The sequence below is a fragment of the Accipiter gentilis genome, unplaced genomic scaffold (assembly GCF_929443795.1).
Source record: "Accipiter gentilis unplaced genomic scaffold, bAccGen1.1, whole genome shotgun sequence".
Taxonomy (NCBI): domain Eukaryota; kingdom Metazoa; phylum Chordata; class Aves; order Accipitriformes; family Accipitridae; genus Astur; species Astur gentilis.
This window is the reverse complement of record NW_026060784.1, coordinates 326017-332546: the sequence shown is the minus strand read 5'-3', so window position 1 is coordinate 332546 and position 6530 is coordinate 326017.

Genomic DNA, 6530 nt, shown 5'->3' with positions numbered 1-6530 from the left:
ATTGCATATGAATCAGATTAGTATACACGTACGTAAAAATGATTGTAACTGATTATCTTAGTACTGCCTACACCTGCTCACGCACAAGGAAGGATCCATTTGAGTCGAAGGGCTGCTTTTGCGACCACCGACCCATTTGAAGTTCTTGCTGGCTGTCCTTGAAGTCTTGATTCTTGTCCTTTGCTCTTGAAGCTTAACGCAGCTTCAATCACATGTGGCCACTTTCAACGCTGTTCTCATCGAGCGTACAGGAACATCTAGTGCTAGGAGCAAAGAACTGCAAAACTTCTGAGTAACTACCTCTACTAGTTAATGGCTTGGCTATACTTTTGTCTTCAATCATAGCCTTAGGATAAGAAATCTAACAATTCTTTACCAAAGCTCACTTTTACAGTCACCTAGCAGCCAACCAGTTTCCACGGCTGGTCCAAAACACTAAAACCATCAAAATATTTAGACGTGCCGTACAGAATGTATGGGAATATGCTATCACTGCTTCCCTGAATTGATGTCTGTGGTTACAGCGTTTAGAGAAGTAGTCTTATGCCAATTCCTGTGGTGAGAAACCCTGCCCCCTGCTTCCACGCCTCCCCAGTTCCGTTCGCTTCTGTCCTAACTCCAATCTTTAACCGGTCGTTTGGTGTCGTTTCACCCGAATTTAGCGCGAGGGAATTTCGCCTTAAAGACGACTCCCTGGTCTGTCCAGTCTGGGTGGTGAGCGGTGTCTGGGTGTGCTCTGGCTGTCTGCGGTGAGGTGGACGGGGAGGTCCAGGCTCTGCTCAGGCTGTCTGTGTCCCTGCAAAGCAAAGCACTCGCTGGTGGTGCAGAGCTGGGCCCTGCTCTCTGCCTTCCATGGGCTGCGGCAGTCCTCCAACCAGGGAGGGTGAACAGCTGGGGAAGCGGTGAACAGTTGGTTGCCTCAAAGCCAGCCCAGGGCTGGCTTCAGCTCTTCTGGCCACGGTTTCCCCAGGCTGCTTTGGGAGAGGAGAGCTCTTCCTCCGGCGCTGAGGCTCCTTGATGTTTGGGTTTGGGGCTTTTCCTTTTCTGTTCTCTCCTTTTTCCTCCTCCTCTCGAGCAGAAGAAGGGCTCTCGGTGGTCCCCGAGAGCTGCGGGCGGTGGTGTTGCAGCGGCTCCAGGGGCCAGTTTTGGGGCAAGGCCAGTGCTTGGGGCGAGTCGGCGTGCGGGGCGAGACGCTGAGCAGCAGCGGCACCGGGAGCTGCGCCGTGCTGACGCCGACGGGACTGCGCCTGCCCGGGGTCCGGAGCGGCTCCCGCTGCCCCAGCGGCACCCCTGGGACTGCCCGAAGGAAGGGGCTCAGCCCCCCCAACCCCCCGGTGCTGGGGGACCTCACCCTGCAGGTGAGGCTGCTTCTCGAAGGTGCCGTGGGTTGCCTTGCTCCTGGGTTGTGGAGCTGGGATGGGAAATGGGCGATAAGGAGAGGTGAGCTTTCCAGGCACTTGCTGGCTGGTGCTGAGATTTGAGAGATTCATTTTTTCCCCCCTTCCCGGTCTTGCGGCTGCCCAAGGTGCAGCCAGAGAAGGGGAGGAGGGCCCCTGGCTGGCCCACAGCTCCCTCCCTCGCCATTCTTGGGGTGATTGGGGGTTATTTTGCTGTGTCGGTGAGGCAGAGCTGGGCTGCGGGGCTGAGCGCGGTGGGACCCGAGGAAGGGCGTGATCGTCTTGAGGCTTTGAAGGGCTTTGCAGCGAGCCCTGTCCCCGCCGGTCGGGTTCAAGACGAATGCCTTGCAGGTCTTGCTGTCGTGTGTGCCCGTGTGTCCCCCCGGCCCCCAAGGTCTGTCATTGTCGCAGGGGCTCTGTGCTGCTTTCTGCGTGGGGCCGTGTCCGTGAGTCCTGCAGGGACCTGTCTGTCCTGGCTTCCCCACCAAAGGGCTGCTTCCCCTGGGGAAGGGGACAGGGGAGTTGTTCCCGTTCCCGTCCCCCCCCCACCATCGCCTGCCGCGCTGGTGGTGACTCAGGCCTGGGGGTGGCTGGGTTCCCCTCGGGGCTTGCTGGCTCGGATCTGGGGCTCGGCGGGTCTTTTGCACCTCTTGGGGGCTGTTTCCCGGTGCCCCCCGCGCTCCCTCCCCGTCCCACACAGGCACGGAGCGGTTCTGGAGAAAGAGCTTTTAATGGGAAAGACAAAAGAAAAGGTCCCACCAAAGCTGCTCTAAACCCACCCTACCCCCCACCCGCCTCCCACCCACCCCCTCAACCCCCCCCAACCAATCCACCCCCCTCCCCTCCCACCCCCCACTCCCCCCATCTCCATCTCACCCCTGTCAGATCCCCCCCTCGCACCCCCCCACTCCCCCCATCTCCATCTCACCCCTGTCTGATCCCCCCCTCCCACGCCCCACTCCCCCCATCTCCATCTCACCCCCGTCTGATCCCCCCTCACACCCCCATGTCGTCTGCCAGAGCCCTGCGCTTGCTGGGTGGCATTGGCAAGGAGCTCTGCGCCTGCCTCTTCCTCGGCTGCTCTGCCGTGGCAGACGGGGATGGTGGCAGGTCCATCCCCGCATCCTTCCGCGGCTCCTGGGGCTCCATCCCGACGATGTTAAATATGTCGAGGCTCAGCGTGGTGTCGCTGAGCTCGGGGATGCAGGAGTCGAGGGTGAGCAGCTCGTCCGGCAGCGACAAGGGGCTGAAGTCCCAGTCGGGGGTGGCTGCGCCGGTGCCCTCGGTGTCCCCAGGCACGGGGCTGCTGCTGGGACCATCCTGGCTGGCCCCCACCGTGTCCAGGGAGCACCCAAGGAGCCTGAGGGCCTCTTCAAGAAGCTCCTGGTCAGGCACTGCAAGGAGCTCTGCGATGTCCCCCAGGGCTTGTGTGTGAGGGGCAGCGCAGGGGCTGGGGGGGACGTCGCTGCCCGAGGGGACGTCGCTGCCCAGTGAGATGTCGCTGCCCAGGGGTGCCCCCGCAGGGGTGGCCGTGCCGGAGGTGTCGATCTCTACCAGCTGCCCGTCGATGTACTGGTAGCCGGGGATGGATATCGGCATCACTGGGCAGGCTGGAGCCACCCCTGTCCCCTCTCCGCTGGTGCCCCCAGGGTGGCCAGGCACGGGGCTGCTGCTAGGACAGCCCTGTCTGGCCCCCACCGCATCCGTGGAGCACTCAAATAATGTGAGGGCCTCTTCAAGAAGCATGTCCTCGGACGCGGCAAGATCACCTGCAGTGTCCCCCAGGGCTTGACTCTGGTGGGCAGCGGATGGGCTGGGGGGGACATCGCTGCCTGGGGGGATGTCACTGCCCGGGGGTGCCCCTGCAGGGGTGGCCATGCCGGAGGTGTTGATCTCTGCCGACTGCCCCTCGATGTGCTGGTAGCTGGGGCTGCATGTCGGCAGCACTGGGCAGGCTGGGGCCACCAGTCTTGCCTGACGTTGGTAGGGGGCGAGGTACTGTGGCTGGCCCTGGGGGGTCCCCGGGGCTGCCCAGGCCAGGGGGGCCCCGCAGCCCCAGGGCCCCCACAGGGCAGCCCCTGGCAGAGAAGCAGCGCCTTGGCCGAGCGTGGCGCTGGCCGGTGGAGGCAGGTTGGTGGCTGTCCACTGGATGTGGTAGAGCCGGGGGTCGAAGGGGCAGCCCCACGGAGCCATCTGCAGACCTGTGTGGGTGAGAGGGAGCCGTGCTGGGCCGGGGGGACTCTCTGGGGGCACCCACCAAGCCATCCCCCACGGCCGACATGCCCCAGCTCTGCGCCAGGCGCGTGGGGAGCTGCTGTGCCGGTGGGACGTGGTTGCACGTTGGGGAGGGGACTCCCTTCTAGGAGGTGAAATGGGAGAGGTGGCCCCAGATATTTGGGAAGTTCTCCGCAGATTGGCTTGAGTGGGCACGCGTCACCCAGGCGAGGGCAAGGGTGCTCCCGCGGGCTTGCTGAACGCCCGTGCGAAAACCGCCGGGGGGACGGGTGTGACAGGGATGCCAAAGGTGCCAGAACAGACTGGGGTGCCATAGCTGCTGGTGGTGCCTGGGGGGCCTGGAGTGGCCCCCATGGCAGGGGTGCCCAGGCTGCAGGGAAGGGCTGCTCCTGCCCGGGCAGATGGTACAGGTTGGCTGGGCCTAAGAGAGAGAGAGAGGAGCCGTGGCCGGCGGTGAGCTCTGCTCTTGCCCCCACGAGCGTCCCTGGGCTGCGGGGCTTGGGACGGGTCCCTACCTCCAGGGTAGAAGGTTTCGGGGAGCACAAAAGTCTGAAAACGCTGGGACGCCGGGGGGCCCCAGGGCCCACGCGGCGGGAGCTGCCGTGGTGGCTGCGCCATGGTCCCTTCTGGCTGTTGGCTGCTAAGGACTCTTTGGCGTCTCCCAGGAAGGAATGCGGGGGCTCGCTGTGTTCCGCACCGCCCCCGCCCTCCCCCCAAGAGCCTCCCCAGCTCCTCCTGGGGAGGGAAAGGGTTAAGGGAGGCTGGGGGGCCCCTGGGGCCTAGAGGCGGCTCTCAGGGGCTGTGGGTGCCAATACTCTTGGCTTTCAACAGTATTTTTCCGGTGGGGGAAAAAGAACAAGTTGATTCGGCCGAGCCGAGAGGGGACCAAGCCGAGGCCACAGCCTCCTTGTGGCAGGTGGCCAACGCATTTGTGACTATTGGCCGTGCTTCTGTTCGCTGCCTTGGCTGGAGTGACGCAGAAATAGGAGAAAGGGCTTTGAGGGCGCGAAGGAGGGTCCCGCGGTGTCACTCGGTGGCGTGCTTTCCCCCAGCTCAAGGAGTGCTGTCAGGGCTTTTAGTCACCCGGTCGTAAAAGCAGCAGCTCTGGATCCCCGTCGGAGGGGGCCGCGCTTGCCCTGGGTGCGTGACACCCAGGAGGAGACAGTACCCGCCGCCGCGTGCTCCCAGAAAAGGCCTGGGTTCTGCACAACGTCCCATGAGGAGAGGCTGGGGCTGTTTGTGCTCCACAGGGATGGGGTTAGTACATCCCGTCCTGGTACTTGGAGGATTTGGCGCTCCCAAGGACACCCTCGGTAGGAACGCAGGCCTCTCGCTCCCGCTGTGGGAACGGTGTGTGGCCTGGGGGAGTGGGGACAACGGCCGTGAACCGGAGGCCCAAGATCTCTCCCGGCCTGTATCCTGTTAATGAAAGAGATTGCTCTCTGTTGGCGAGGCACCTCTGGCTGCCAATTTGTAAGTCGTGGCAGGGACCGATGCCGGGGGCGTGAAGGCAACCGCGCTCGTGAAAACATAAAACTGGATTTCATTTCAGAGCGCAGCTGAGCAACCCCGCTCCTCAACACTCCGCCATCTGCACGGCCCGCTGTGGCTGGGACTGGGCAGTGCTGCTCATCCCAAAGGCCACCAGCTCACACCTGTGTCCCTGCTGCTTTGCCAGGAGCTTCTGCGCTGCGAGCCATGTTTTGGGGGCTGATGTCCTGGACTGCGAGAAGTGCGTCCCCGACCCGCAGCTGGCCAGGAGGATTGTGTCCCAGGTGGAATTCCCCCTCTCTGACGAGAACCTGGCCAAGGATGCTTTCCTCCTGAAACACATCCCGAAGAACAAGATGGGCTTCGTCAGCATCAAACTGCTGCCGTCCTTCAAGAAGGTAGGCAGTGCGTTGCGTTGGCCAGCCGGGGTGGGAAGTGGCCTTCACGTGGAGGATGCCTGGGTGTTGTGAGAGACTGCAAGAGGTACCGTCTCAAACGTTGTGGTGGGGCAAGTTCTGCTTGAAGACAAAGCCTGCACAGCAAGGAACCAAGGGGAAAAGCCCATCAGCTCAGACCTCAGCAACAGGAGGGGGAGGGCGTGCTGGAGGCTGCCCAGCTCCCTGTTCTGATCAGCTGTTCTGATACAAAGATAAACAATGGCCATGTCTGCAGGCAAGGAGAAGTTACTCCCCAAATGACCCCCAAGCCCAAAGGCTCACAAGGTGCTCATTAACCTGAGGAGTTTGGGTGCCCGCCCGAAGGAGGGGCAAGGATGATAAAAGGACACAAACTGAAGCCCCGGGCGTGCGAGAACACCGGGACTGGACCCCTAGGCTGACTGGACACCTTGGCTGACTGAACCAACGCTGGAGCAGGACTGGTGAAATCTTTCTCTTTTCCTTTCTCTCTCTCTGTCTTCTTCTCTCTTGCCTTTTCCACAATCCCTAGACCTCATCCGTTTCAAGATATAAACGGTTGACCAAGTCTGAGACTAAGAGTGGATCCAGCCGCCCCTGGGCCCTTCTCTGAGGAGGAGTCTAGAAAGCCAGGGGTCTGCTCGGAACCTCGTGACTCAGCGGGAGGGATCTCCTTAGGATACCGAAAAGCCGGTCGAAGAAACTCTCTGAGACTCGTTTTGGAGTTTTAGAAAGCAGGCATTCTTTATTGCAGCGCTGGATGCACGGGGGATAGTTCCACCTCGCGTGCATGCCACAGCTTCAGCACTAACAGGTTAGTTAGAATAACGAATTGCATATGAATCAGATTAGTATACACGTACGTAAAAATGATTGTAACTGATTATCTTAGTACTGCCTACACCTGCTCACGCACAAGGAAGGATCCATTTGAGTCGAAGGGCTGCTTTTGCGACCACCGACCCATTTGAAGTTCTTGCTGGCTGTCCTT